Raw genomic sequence first — 15,762 nt, forward strand, 5'->3', positions numbered from 1 at the left:
CGTTTGGTTTTCTACAGTTTAAACAGTCCAGACTTTGCACACTTGATGCTTGTATTAGCTGAGGCACCAAATGTGCTAATGGTCTAGTATGTATATGTCCCCTAGTGTGAAAATGGTGTGAAAAAATAGTTCTAGTAAAAATGTACCCTAACTCTGCTCATTTAGCCATGTGAGGTTTTTTAGTTTATTGATCTGCACATATAGTGTTGTGAAGTGGTCATTTTTCACACTTTATTTGTTTTTCTTATATCTACAGCCTTTAGATTACACTTGGCCTGCAGTGCTGGCCTTTGTGCCATGGAGTTGGTGGATGTTGCCATGGTGAAGGGTGTCGACAAATGTAAGTAGTATAGTGTTATCAGCACTAACATGTGACTGTCCGGTGAGTGTGCTCCATACAATAATGTCGTTACTAAGCCTGCAATGTGTGGTTGCACAAACAAAACATATGGGCAGATGCTAGCTATGTAACATATGGGTTTGGTGTTTCAAATTAAGTCAAATAGTGCATTCAGAATCCTAGGTATAGTCCAAACACACAAGCCATTATTATACACTATAATATTACTGGCTTTTTTACACATGCCAATACATTGCTCAATCTCTTGATATCAAAATGCAAGTTGTCTGACCTAATATTGCCATATTAATTTGTTGCCTTTCGTTCAACAGGGTGTGTTGGCGTGGAGTTTGGATTTGTGCAATTCGTGTCTCACTACATGTTGTTGAATTTCTCCAGAGCTCCAAGCCTGCTTATGTCTCTTCAGTCTGGCCAGATTGTCATCTCTTAATCCAAGGAATTTTTACACACACAGACCATTACCTTGTTTGCTTTGTTTTTGTCAGCACATTTGAATTCATATATGTAATAAATCTAGCCTATGCTGCAAATGTGTCAGCAATCAGTTGTCATGCCATTTTGTACCATTACTACAGTGCACTGATTAATATTTTAATACCCATAAATCCATGTGTAGTGCTTTCAAAACTATTGTGGAACAGGTTTTATTTTAAATGAATATATGAAATCTAGGTGTGGTTATTGTCTCCTTTGCCACAGATACACCATAGCCTACAAACACGCTCAATGGGGTAAATGTATAGTTTTAGAAAATGTCTATAGTGTGGAGGTTTGTATGTGTGTTTGGTGCTTAGTAGTAAATTGTTTGGACACTTTCAGCTTTTAGAGCGAACATGTGATGTGCGTAGGAATATAGGCATCACATTACAGGTAAATGTATATAAAGAAAGCAAAAATGTTAGCAGTGTCAGGTCACACACTACCAACTTTTGGCCCTTGGCCAAATGGGATAACAATATTTTTCGCTTGTGCTAGTGGCACTTTGTTTCAAAGTGGTCCAACACCCACATGCCAGACACAAACCCCACACTAACAATTATGGGGAATGCATTAGGGCACTAAGCTAGTGGAGTCTTGCTACAAGGCCATAATACCATCACCTAGGGCCTGAATCATTAGTAATCTTCTTATCTTGTGCAAAAGGTAAGATGCTTATTGTTACGAAGAAACAGGGAGATAAGAGTGAAGCAAAGATGGATTTTCATCCTAGCGTAAGAAATCCGTTACTTATGCAGTGGCTTTTGCTTCTTATCTCCCTTTTCTGAGCATGAACAGAGTGGATTAGCTTAAGATAAGCAAAAAATGACAGATAAGATCCTTAATGAATCAGGCCCCTAGTTTGCTAATTGGTCAAGGCAGCTATATGTAAACTTACAGCCAACATAGATACTCCACATGAGAACTAGTTACATTAGTCTGATTACCCATTGTTAGGCAGCAGTCACTTGATATGTTTGCTGAACCTGATAATGTAGGTCTCCAATGTTATTGTGGTGTAGAAATGTGAAATTTATTCTCAATACCATTTTCATGTAGCTTGCCCTCTGAAAGTGGAAAGTAGTGACAAATTAACATTCCTCCTTTTGTTTCTCTTCAAAGTGTGTGTCGTAATACCACCTATGTCTGTTTAAACATGCTAGTCAATGTTAACAATAATTTGCAGCATTTGTCCATGCCTTGGGCAAGGGATGTACAAAGCCTTAATGTACAGATATCCTCCCTTTAGGATTATGGCTCCATGTTCAAATTCCTTTACCACCATCTAATCCAGGGGTGGGCAAACCTGTCCTCAAGGGCCATATCCAGTTCATGTTTTTAGGATTTCTGTCTGTAGAAACAGGTGGGATAATTACTGATCCAGCCAAATAGATTAACTCAGCTGTACATGATTAAAGAAATCCTAAAAACATGAACTGGATATGGCCGTTGAGGACAGGTTTGCCCACCCCTGATCTAATCCAAGAGTGTTGGGCCGAGCACACAGTATTTTGAGGGATTAATGTCTGGTAGATATTGTTGATGTTTACATTGTTAGGTGAGGCATCCAGTTTTTTTGGCTTATAGAGGGTGAACATGTGCAATGGGTACCTGTGTCTGTATTGGCAAGAAATCACAACATACCAAGCTTCAAATGATAATATGTTGCCCGTTATATAAAATTGCTTGGCCTTGCATAAATGTTTTCCAAAACTGGAAGGTCCGTAGGCTTAGTTAATATTTCTTGATCTCGAAATTGGCCTAGGGTCTAATTTTATTAGCTCTGTTCCAGTTGCAATCCATTGTGATATTTTTACATCATCAGCTAGACATTTGTGATGCATATTATCAAAATAATTGTATAAAATTGGAAAACCTGGTTCCACTCTCATGTCTGTGCTGTTGGATCTGTAACCATATGTCTGCTGAGATACAAGCAAGCCACATGTGTCTCTATCTAGAGGTTCAATGCCAGAAGTCCAGATCTGCTTCCTTGTCCCCGAGTTACACATTGGATTTATTGGTTTGGTCCACTCCTTACTGTAACCCAACTGATTCAGTGTCCATGGCTGGTGATATAGTTTGTTCTGATTTGGAGGCTCCATCATAAAACTTTTTATTCACAATCTATCAGATTTTTGTTAACGATCCTTCAAATAAAGAAAAGGAAAAATAAATTTAATTTTAAAGTGCAGGTGAATATAAGTAAACTCTAACCAAAAACTATAGTTGACAGATGCACAAGCAGTATTCATAAACATGTATACAGAAGTTTTAGGAATGTATCAGACATAACGATACCTAAATTAAAGTCATGTTTGCTTTTTGAGCTTACAGATGTGAACTTCTACACATAGAAAATGGTGGGTACTTTCAGATCTGAAAACCCTTATTTGAAATAACATGGTGAGATGACACCATAACCAGCACTGTGGTCCACTCTGCAGATCAGTTCCTTCTTAATTATTATTTCTTAATAATAGAAGGGATTCTTAGGGGAAGGACACCATTATATAGGTATGGGAGGCAGGCACCACATTTTTAAAAGGATATGACAGAAAGTGGACATGTCCTTTAAGCCTGTGACACATTTTTTGATGTACACCAGACTTCCTATCCATAAATTTATTGAAGAACACAGTAGGAAATTATTCAGAGCCACAAATTTTAAAAGACAAATGGTAATAGAGTGCACTCTGCTGTAATGATACCCAAACCAAAAAAGTACAATTTAATTCAATCCTTGGACCTATTATTAGATTCTATATTGGTACATGGGCTGTATTCTCTCCAAAGTAATTGTCCCGATAGCCAGCAACCTCGTCACAAATGCTCCCTGCACACTTTCTCAACTTGGGAAACACACACACAAACACACACTTATTTTAATTGCATCATGAGGACCCATGTCTGGAACATGACACTTAGGGACACCCCTTTCCTAATGTAGTATCAGCAGGACTATAATATGTGAATGTTTAGGAGCTGTTTGCCACCAACATTATCACTTGAGATTTTCAGTATGACTTTGATCAAAGAATTAACAAGGACTGCAAGATTTCATGAATTCCGGCCATTGGAGGACATCCATACACCCGCATACACCAACACCTAGACATGGCTAGACAAACAGGTTATAGTCATGGACAATCACTGTGTATGGTTTCAACTAATTTTTATTTCTCTTTACAGTTGTTATAAGGTTCTTTATATAGAATTTTACAGAAAACCAGTTTCAATCTTTCAGTGCTTATAGTTCAGCCCTGATACATGCAATGCAATCCTGCTTTCCAAGCAACCTGCATAAACTTAAACATGTGCTTCTCCACAGCTTGGATCTCATCTCTGCCCCGTGTTCTACACCAACCTTTGGAAACCTTGACTGGGCATTGGTACCATGTTGTCGGTTCCATACTCTGTTTCCCTTCTTACAGAAAAGTGTTGACCAAATGCATAACCACTTGTCTCACTGTTTCAGGGGATTGCTCATCCACCGACCCATTTGAAGTTGTGACGTGTGAAGTGAGTTCAGACTCTGCTAGCTTGAGCCAAGTCATTCCCTTAATTCGACTATTGGAAAAGCAGCATGACAAACTGAAGGAGGAGATGAAAGAAAGCAATTCCGCAAAGTATGTTGTACCTTGTAGATCAAGTAGTTAATCATCTAATACACTAGACCTATGCTATTTGTTAACTATAAATTTGTAAATTTGTATTGGATTTATTAATAATAAAATTGGGTCTGTGCGACACTCCACAGGAAAGTTAAGTCACATTTTAGAATTGGGTATTAAATCAGGGAAGATGCAAATTGTGGTTGTAAACGGTGTCACAGGTCCCCTCTGAAGAATGCAAGATGTATAAAAGTGTAATTGTATCTATAAAAGATGAAACCAGTTGCAAGAAATTGACAGTCTTTTGAGAAATCAATCATCGTTGATAAGCTGTCGATCTTCCAAGCCAATTTCCTTTGATGTAGAGTATACAACTCATATGTAACTTCATATTCTGAATTTTATCTTTATTGTACATGTTTTGCTATGTATGTCATGTCATCTTAATTGTTTAACCTGTAAGCATTGTACTTTTTTGTCTATTAAATCTAAAATTTAATAAGTGCTGTCCTTGTTGCTCTAAACAAATTAACTGCCTGTTTAGAAGATATAGATTGCTAAGCTGTTTTAACCCTTTAGATACTAGTGTGTGAAGTGTTAACTGTTTTTGATACCAGAGCACAGAGTGTGCGCAATTGGATAATTAAGTCATAGGCGTTCTACGGGCCCTATACGTAGATGGTGGCAGAACCGAAGTGTGTGAGAATTGTGGCAGCAAGTGCCTGTATTGGGGAGGGACCAGTTAAATCTTTAACCTTAGAGAGAGTTGAGTACGAGATCTAGGCTGTAATCATGTGTGTCCCCTTACAGTAAGCTTCCAAGTCACGAGTTCGCAGAGGGCGGTTAGCGACAGTTAATGGTGGTCAGGAGCAGGTGATATATTGTTTGACTGTTTGAATATAAGATATTAAATCAGCGAGTGGCTAGAGGCAGCTTTTCCTGACAATAGGTTATCAGAGTTGTTCAGAGCTTTATGGATAAAAGATCCTATACCTGTTCTCAGTGGTCGAAGTGTAAATTTAGAAGTGGTGGTATGGAAAATTAAGAGAATGGAATTTGATTCAGTGAAGGCAGTAGGAGAAATGGCGGTATTGCATACCACTGTATACCAGCCCACTTTGACCACTGCCTGTACATAAATATTAGCCTTAGATTTTAATTACAACTAAATACAGAGTGAATATAATCTGTAATGAGGGCTACCTTTCTGACTAAAAAAATGTGGAGATAATGACCACCAGGGGTGGCTTAAGGACCTCCCTGTAACCATACACACACTTCGCACATATCTGACACATGATAACATTTTTCTTTTATATAAAAATATTTAGTTTGAAAAAGTATATTTTAAATATATATACAATTAGGGAATAAATAATAAATCATAAACACTTTTATGAAGTTGAGTATTAGACTCATTGTAGATATGTTAGTATGTCCTTACTGGTCTTCCCAAAGTCAGACTTTAAACCCTTACAATCTATTTTGCACGCAGCGGCTAGATTGATTTTCCCTACTAACAGTTATTCCTCTGCTGAGCCACTCTGTCTATCTCTAGATTGGCTGCTTGTATTTCAACGAATCCAATATAAAATTCTTCTACTAACATACAAGGCCATCAACAAAATTGCACCGACATACATTTCCTTACTTGTCTCATAATATCTCCCAACTCGACACCTCCGTTCTGCACAAGATCTGCGTCTCTCTTCCACTCTCATCACATCCTCCCACTCTCGGTTACAGGACTTTTTTCATGCTGCACCCACTTTGTGGAATTCCCTCCCTCGGACAGTAAGACTTTCCTCTAGTCTTCAAACCTTCAAGCGTTCACTGAAAACCCACCTCTTCAGACAAGGTTATGATATTCCTCAACCATCATCTTAATTTCCCTAGATTACCCTATTACCATCCTCTACACTGCTAACGCAAGACAACAACCCTCTGACCAACATTGCAACACACACAGCCCACTCAATACTATTACCTTTGCGTTCTAGCTCGTCCATTGTGCAATATGATGTAGCACATGCCCTTGTGTTTCTAACTCCCATTGTCCTATAGATTGTAAGCTTGTGAGCAGGGTTCTCTTACCTCTCTGTCTGTATGTATTACCCATTATTGTCTTATCAATGTTTGTTCCCAATTGTAAAGCGCTACGGAATTTGCTGGTGCTATATAAATAAATGACGATGATGATGATGATGATGATGTAGATGTTATAGTATATATGTAATTTTGATATTATGTTAACTATTTCTAATAGACTACAAAATTCAGTTTATAACATGGTTTATTTTGCCATTGGTTTGAGGATGGTATCCAGATGAAAACCTTAAATCAAGACCCAAACTCTTTCAAAAAGATCTCCAAGAATGGGACACAAACTGAACATCCCTGTCAGATATTACCTCCCGAGGACAGCCATGAAATCTGAAGATCTACTTAATAAAAAAGTGAGCAAATCAAGAGGCAGAAGGAAGACCAATCAAAGGAACACAGTGGGCCATCTTCGAGAAGCGATCCACGACAACCCAAATATTATCAAATCCATTCCTGGGAGGAAGGTCTGTGATAAAATCCATAGATATGGTAGCGAAACGGAGAATCTGAAATAGGACGGAGAAAGAAAAGACCCAAAGGAGATTGTCTAGGCACTTTGTGCTGGATGCAAACCACAAAAGCTGAGATAAATTTGTGGATCAAAGCAAAACAGTGGGCCACCAATAATGCTGGGTTAGGAAGGCACAAGTCTTCTTAACCCAAGTAAGGCTTTGATCCAAAGATGCGGTTCCAAATACAAACATCCCAAATTAGGAGTACTGCCTGAAGTCTTGATCAAGGACACAATGCTGGTAAGGTCAATGATAGGTTGAGGTTCTGGAGTGGATAGTAGATCTAAGTTATAGAAGGTTTGGGATAAGGCATTGGCCCAAGATTTTTTGGAACCTGGGTGCTAGGTAAGCAAGTATTAATTCAAAGTGCTGAAAAAAGGATGCCCAAACGAGCCTGGCAAGGATTCAAGCACTGGGCCTCTCGCAAGTAAATGAGATTTTTATGGACGGTGAAGACTGTAACCTGATGAACGGCACCCTCGAGAAAGTGACGCCACTTCTCTAGAGCAGATTTAATAGCTAGAAGTTCTTTGTCACCTATTCCATAGCTTTTTTCACATCAAGACAATTTCCTAGAAAAGAATCCACAAGGAAACCCTAAGAAGATTTTTGAAACAACATAACTCCAATCCCGACAGAAAAGCCATCAACCTCTAACAAAAAAAGGTTTTTGCTGATCAGGTTGAGAGAGAACGGGAGCAGAAGAATAGGCATATTTCAGAGAAGCAAAAGTGGAGATCAACTCTAATCCACAGCGAGTTAAGAGCATCCTGGTCGGAGGATAATTTTCTGGAGAAAAGTTCATGTTTAATGCGTGAGACTCTGCCAGAAGATAGCCGCTAGCGCGTAGTTGTTCCATTTTAATTCCGAGGCCAGGGTACGGAACTAAACAGTGTATTGGCGTACGGGGAGAGAACCTTGGCGCAGGTTAAGGAGACTGGCAGCTGTGGAAGAAACTCCCCCAAGCTCATCGAAAATCTTCCAAATTTTTTTTATAAAGGAAGCTGAATTCTGATATAAGGCTATAATAAATGGCACCTTTCTTTGTTCAGAAGTTAAGGCACCAGGATTACACTCAAACTGGATGGTGCCTTGATTTAGGAAATCTCTGTATGTCTTCGGCTCACTGCCATATTTGTCAGGCAGAGGAATTTGTAGTGTGGAAGTGTGGACCTACCTGTGTGGGAGGGCTGAGCTTGGTCATTTGACTGACATTTGCCAAAGCGGGATTGGTAGCAGCAGGGAGCTACTCAAGTCTTTGAAGGTAGTTAAAACAAATATTGTTTTTGCAGCTGTGATTTCTAATGTCTGATTGCTATCATGACAAGAAACTGTATTTCCTCTATGTACCATTTGTGTCGCCTTATAAATGAAGGATAATAATAATTTCAAAACATGGGAAAACATCTGGCAAGCAGTTGACGGCGCACTGTGGATTCTGGCTTTGCAATGTGCTTTAATCTACCACTCAATCTATTTAACAGAGCTAGATCTGACAGTGTTGTAAATGCTATAATTTAATGTATTTCTCACTATATTATATATAATAAAATGACAGATTATGGAAGTTTCATAAACTCAGTCTTTTCTATATGAAACCCTGAGGTGTATGGTGTTATTATTATTTGCACTACAATACTTTCAAAAGTGGACGTAACTTTTATTCCTTTCACTTGGTTCATATTTGATCTTTTAAAAATAATTTTATGAGGACAAATAAGTCATAATCTTGAATATATCTAGAAGTTTATGTCTCAATTTGGTTTGTTTTCTAATATGCTAAAAGAACTGGAGAAAATCTGCCAATTCTCTCTGTATGGCAAGTGATAAGCAACAAACCTATTTTTTCTTCTGATAAAGAGGATATTCCAGGGTCTACATTTTGTCATTTTGTTCCCCTTCTTTGTTCCTTCTGAAGTATTCAATTACATTTCTTATCTTTATTTCCAGACATTATAACTATACTGCAGAGAAAAAAAGTGGCTTTTAAAATCTGCCGCCTTGAAAGCTTGATGCCAAGAGAAGCTACTTAGAAAATAGCTTGAAGCAGAACTGAGTAAATTGGCTGGTCATATTGAAAATTATTTTACAGGACAGCACTGCGGGTGTTGCATCTCTTGGTTCATTTTTTTTATTTGTTTTCCTAACAGTCTTTTGCCTTTTAGCCGCATTTGGCCACAGGGCTCCTTTCTTTGTGAGTATTAACTATTCACATCTAAATATGAGACACTTAAGCCAGCAGCAGAGATAGGTCACATTATATTCTCTATTGATAAACATAGCTCCATTAGGGCTGGACAATCGACTAGGCAACTTAGAATTTTGTAAAGGGCCCACTGGCTATAGGAGTGCCAGTGTGCCCACTTTATTTATTGTCCTGCATTCCGAAGCTGCTCACTGTATTAAAGCCTGTAACAGTGGAAGTGCCTCTGTAATCATGCAGAATTCAATGTTTTATCATCTTAATAAAATAAAATACCAATTAAAATTATCATTATGCACATTTGTTTCGGACAGCAGTTGGACCTAAATAGTTGTAATGACTGATTAGGTGCAGAAAAGTATATATTCTATGTTGCTTTTTTGAAACCAAACTCAATTTTACAGTCCAGAGAAAGTTCTTAAAAAGAGCTCATTCCATATAGTAGGAGTGAACAAGGTGCTTTCTGAACATTAAAGTCCCTCCTCTTTAATGGGATAAATTGTGACAGGTAAATATAATCTCACCTCTCCAGCTGTGTAAATGTCTTGCTTCATAAATGCTCCAGGATAGAATGTTACAAAATCCATCAAAGCAAGTAGCCACATGAAGGTCTTAATGGTACAACATGTTGTCCAAATGCTATTTGTATGCAGCAAAGATTTCACTTCCTTGATGCGATTCTGTGTAATGCTTTTTCTTCAGAAGGATATTTTTTTTATCCATGTGATCCCAGTATTTAAATATCTGATCAGTTTCCAGAGTTCATTAGGCATCTCTATGTCATAAGCTTTCTTCAAACTACACATGAAAACAATCTGCAATATAATAAACTATTAACGATATACTGTATAATATTACAGATATGCAAAAAACTCTTTGATTTTAGACTTTTATGTTGATTTTTTATAGCTTTTAGATAATTGATCTGACTTGTATAGCAATTGGTAACTTGCTCCATTTTCAACACCTAAGTATTAAATTAAACATTAAGAGCAGCTTTTTACAGGTTGTTCTATTAAACATCTAATAAATCATAAATAGAGTGTACCAGCCTAACCTACATAAATTTATGTGCTTAGCGGGTTCTTGGTTTTAAATGTAATTAGACCTGATATAACTCATTTTGTTAGAAACCCGCATATGCATCACAAATGTGAATTTCATTCAAATCACTTCATAATTTTTATATAGCAGTCAACTAATTAGCTGTTGGAAAAATTATATGATGTATATATAGAAATAGTATGAATCAATTTGTGTATTGTTTAGAATATCAAAAAATAGCAACTGTGCACCTTGATTCTGGATAACATGAGGCATTTTATATGTTAACAATTCTGACCAAAGGACTATTACCATTAAGATGAATAGTCTCCAACTATCTAAGAGATATACTATATTACATTTATAATACATGAATTGTGTGTGCATACCTTAAACAGAAAGTTTGTAAATTTCAAGAGGCTATCCCATGGGCACACATCGTGCCCTTACATGGCAGCCATTCATAGGTTTATTGTTCCATTCAGCTTTAGTGAATTAGCCTCTGGCATTTACTATTGGCTGGTATAATACAGGATGGGGAGGGGTCTTAGCCACCCTCACACTATTTATGAACATTCCTTTGGGAGCTCAGCAAGGTCTGACGAAGGGGGCGTGTCCCCAGAAACATGTTACCTATCCCATGGTTTTGCTGATCCAATGTTTATACTCTTGATGTGCCTGTCATACTCCTAATTCCGGTGGTATTCCTTCGTTTTCATCACGAGGTTGAAGAATATACTTCTTTTCCGGGAACTCTGTGGACTTTTATATTTATATTGTAGTCAATCTGCACTATTATCTCTCCATTTGTTTTATTTCCATGAGTCTGATTTTCAGACTATAGGAATTCCATTTAAGGAGAGAGATAAGGGTCATCCATCCAGTAAAGGGAGCACAGAAGTCCCTATCTCCTGTGAGATGTGAGAAGGTGCGCGCTAAGTGTATATTAACTGTATTTTATGTTTGTGAACCATATCAAAATTGATTAAGTCATTTTAGAGGATATCTGAAATTCAGATCAACCAAAAAAAGGCTGTTGGCCTATGTGTATAGATATCTGCCAACCACACTAACAGGCTTTGGTGTTGAAGAGATCTGGGCTTTGATCTATGTGTTGCTAGCATAAATGCTCACAATAGTTTATTTAGGGGATGCGGAGGGTTCCATTATAGTTCCCGCCATTCAATTATCTTTTATTAATATAATTCATTGCTCACGTTTTCAATGCACAGTACACACTGGCATGTCTTTAGCTCTTTGTTTATTTGTATACAAATGGCAGCACCATCATAAACATAGCCCAAGGGGTAAATTTATCAAGCTGCGATTTGAAAAAGTGGAGATGTTGCCTATAGCAACCAATCAGATTCTAGCTATCATTTTGTAGAATGTACTAAATAAGTGATAGATTGCTATAGGAAACATCTCCATTTTTTCAAACCCGCAGCTTGATAAATTTACCCCCTAGAATTTACAGCAGAAATAACCCGTCTCAGTGTTATTTTACATTGTATTGTTTGTGTTAAAACAAAGTCACTCTTTTGTGCCTTCTAGCTGCTATGAGCATACAGGAAAAATAAAGTTTTTGCTTGACTTGTGTTGGTCTTCACACTGACTGCTGAATCGTCTTCCAATGGGAACTCTTCTTTTTTGACATTCACAATATATTAGGGCATATGTACATTTTTTAGAGAATATAGAGAAGTGTTAATTTAGTATTATTTTTCTTTCTTCAAAAAACAAACAAAAAAACAGTGGTTTTCAAACTATTTTTCAACCTTCCTATTCCATTATCCTCATCAGCAGAAGTAGAGATATAGAAGACTGGTAAACGTAAAAGGTGGAACTGCCTGGAAACATCGCAATATCTATGGGGGAACCTGGATGAAGAGAAAAGGTCAGATTAGTGTTTCCTGGATTTACATTAAACAACTAATGACATTCACAGATATGATTATAAAAATTGCCAACTGTTGAGGGAACTTGAGATGTTGCCATTTAGCTTACATATTTTGCACAGTTAACTAAAGCTATTGTTCTGCAGTGTTTCTGGACATAATAATGCCCACTGCAGTAACCTTTCTTTGGCTTGCTGGTAAGAAGAAATCTTCCACCCTAATTACATAAATTTTTAGGTCTGATAAGCTCTGAGAACTTTTACATAAATATTCACACCCTCCGGTTATTGAATGTGTAGAATGTACTAGGACCCAGAGGAGACACACCAGGAATGGTTGCTTAGCAACATAAGGCTGGTATGAGCTAATCAGAACCAATGTGGTGAGAGAGTGACAGCAAGGGACCCGGGTTCAGGAGGGGTTCTGGGATCTCTTGCAGTTTGGGGAATGGATCTATGACCTGCTGCCACAAGGACCAAAGTACATTGTGTGATGGTGGGGATAGCACAGTCAGGGGGAATATACCACATTACCTCAGAATATATGAGTATGACTGATAGGCACAGCATCTGAGTGAGTGACCCAGAGGTAGCGTTGTGAACTTTGAAGGGGCTGAGAGAACACTAGTAAGTAAGTGTCAGAGCCTAAACGTGTGAAGTGTCACCCAGCAAAGGAGGGGAGAGCAGGGTTGAGAGAGCACCAGGGATAGTGCCAGACCCAAGTAAATGGAGATATCATCCCCGTAGAGGACGTTTCAGAGACCATAGCGGGGAGAGGCGAAAGTGTGCTAGACACAATTTTAAATGTGACAGTGACATTAATATTCTGTCCATGCAGCTGATAAGAACTGTGCAGGAGGAGACAGGAGATGTATAGATGAACTGTAGGGGGCATATTCAATTACGATTCACGGCCGCGATAACGCGCTGCCGCAGGGTCCCGGTACCACAACATTGTGGATTTCTGTGCGCTACCGTATTGACGCTTTATATGTGCAGCCATGCGGAATCGCGGCCGCGAATCGGAATTGAATATGCCCTTAGGAGTGTAAATAAACAGTTTATTTTACAATAGAGAATATGTTTGGAGCCCACTTTGTCCAACTTTAATCAACTTTGTGAGAATTGTTAGGGGGGAATTCAATTGCATGCAATGCAGCAAGCAGGTATCGTGCTGCACACGTTGCTGGCAATTACGGTAAAAATCTCATTTTTCCCTTGCACCTCTATGGGGTGCGAGGAAAAATGAGCTGAGATTTCTGTCAAATCCCGTCTGGGAGGTGTCTCGCGGACATTCTAGAGACACCTTGGGCCTGATTCATTAAGGAAAGTAAAGCAAAAAAAAGGAGTAAGTTTGCACCTTGGCAAAACCATGTGGCATTGTTGGGGGAGGTAAATTTAAAATGTGATGGCAGATTTATAGTTGGAGTAAGGCATGTTCTAGATCAACTTTAAATTTCAGTGTACAAATAGGGCTATCAAGTATTTGTGTGCTATATGAAAAAACAGCCAGTATTTATCTTATGTGCAAAATAATAAACTAATTTGCACCCCCTGCATTGTAACAAGGTTTACTACTCCAGTATCCACTCTCTAGAGACATTGTCCTAACACACACGACACCTCTGGTCAGTTATGCCCACATACTATATATGTATATATATATATATAAATACAGATATATAGATAGATAGATAGATAGATAGATAGATAGATAGATAGATAGATAGATAGATAGGTATATTCATATTTAGGACTGCCCAAGGAGTTCTATTGCTATTCTGGGAGTTGCTCCTTAAAGTCTACATCCTCCAGCAGCTCCAAGTGCAAAGCTTGCTGGGAAAGTAGTTTGTATACCTCTGTAGAGCTGCTACTTGGGTCTCCCTGGCAGGACCAGCATATCAGGGGGAGGCAGGACGAGTATTTTGGAGTAGAGTATCCCAAGCCTATCATAGCCAGTCATTGCCTTGCGCTAGATGAAGCAAGGATCTTGGAACTGCAAGTTCCACTGATACCAGAGGCCTCAGGCTAATGATTGAGAGCTTGCGGGTTGTGAGTATTTTGTTTTGAACCAAGAGCCAGGTGTTCTGCTATTTAAATTCCAACTTAAACATAGCAATCAAGTGTTGAGTATTATTGTTCATATTCAACACTTTTTTTCAGAGACTGTGCTACAGGAGTACAAGAGACTGAATCAAATTAATTAATTTACATCTCCATAAGGCTAAAACATTCTTGAAAGACTGAGCTGACAGAAACTGGTTATCAATCTGACAAATGAAGATGCACCGCACCCAGGGCCGGATTTACCGCTAGGCAACCTAGGCAACTGCCTAGGGCCTAGCGGTACCCAGAGGGCCCAGTCAGGACTGGCGGTGAGCGGGGTAGGCAAGGCGGAGGGGCGCTCCCCTCCGCCTGCCATCCCTCTCTGTCTGCCGACATACTAAAATAAACTGCAGCCGGAAACAGTAAAAGACAAACCAGTCATGTGATCGCATGCGCGGCTCCCGGCAGTCTCTCCTCCTCTCCGCTCTCACTGAATGAGGAGGAGAGACTGCCGGGACCTGTCGCGCGATCACGTGTTTTTTTTATTCTGTTTCCGGCCACTGTGAGGAGGACTAATACCAAGGAGCTGCGCGGGAGAAGAAAGAAGACCAGAAGACAGAAAAGAGGAATTCAAAAGAGAAAAAGACAGGTAAGTAAAACAGAGGTGACATAATGAAGGGGCACAGGGGTAATACAATGAAGAGGCACAGGAGTAATACAATGAAGGGGCACAAGGGTAATACAATGAAGGGGCACAGGGGTAATACAATGAAGGTGCACAGGGGTGATACAATGAAGGGGCACAGGGGTAATACAATGAAGGGGCACAAGGGTAATACAATGAAGGGGCACAAGGGTGATACAATGAAGGGGCACAGGGGTGATACAATGAAGGGGCACAGGGGTGATACAATGAAGGGGCACAGGGGTGATACAGTGAAGGGGCACAGGGGTAATATAATGAAGGGGCAAAAGTGGCAATAAATGGGCATAGTGTGATGATTGGTGGACAAAAGTGACAAGGGCACATCCTTGGATTTATGTGTATTATTTTTGCAAACAACTTAATAAGTATTTCTGTATTTCTGTCTTAAATACTTATTAGGTTGTTTTGACCCAACTACTTAAAAACCGGGACTGCTCGGTAATTATCGGGTGCCTTTTTCTGTAGCCTTCCTCTTTTCACATGTTAGGTATGCACCCAAAGATGCAAGCCACGCCCCCACCACATTTGGCGGCGGCACATACTTTCACTTCTACTTAACTATAGGAGTATATGGTAGGCTACAAAAATATAGTGCTATGGATTGTTTCAGGGAGGGGGCCCAAAACCAGTATCCTGCCTAGGGCCCTATGAGGTCTAAATCCGGCTCTGACCGCACCGAGTATGAATCAACCCCTTCTTTTATATTCATTTAGATGTATCAATAGTTAATAAGGGTGAAGTGCGCCCATATACATGTAAACATCTATATAAAACAGAATAAAAGGACAGAAGAATTGTA

Source organism: Mixophyes fleayi, unplaced genomic scaffold (assembly GCF_038048845.1).
Source record: "Mixophyes fleayi isolate aMixFle1 unplaced genomic scaffold, aMixFle1.hap1 Scaffold_29, whole genome shotgun sequence".
Taxonomy (NCBI): Eukaryota; Metazoa; Chordata; class Amphibia; order Anura; family Limnodynastidae; genus Mixophyes; species Mixophyes fleayi.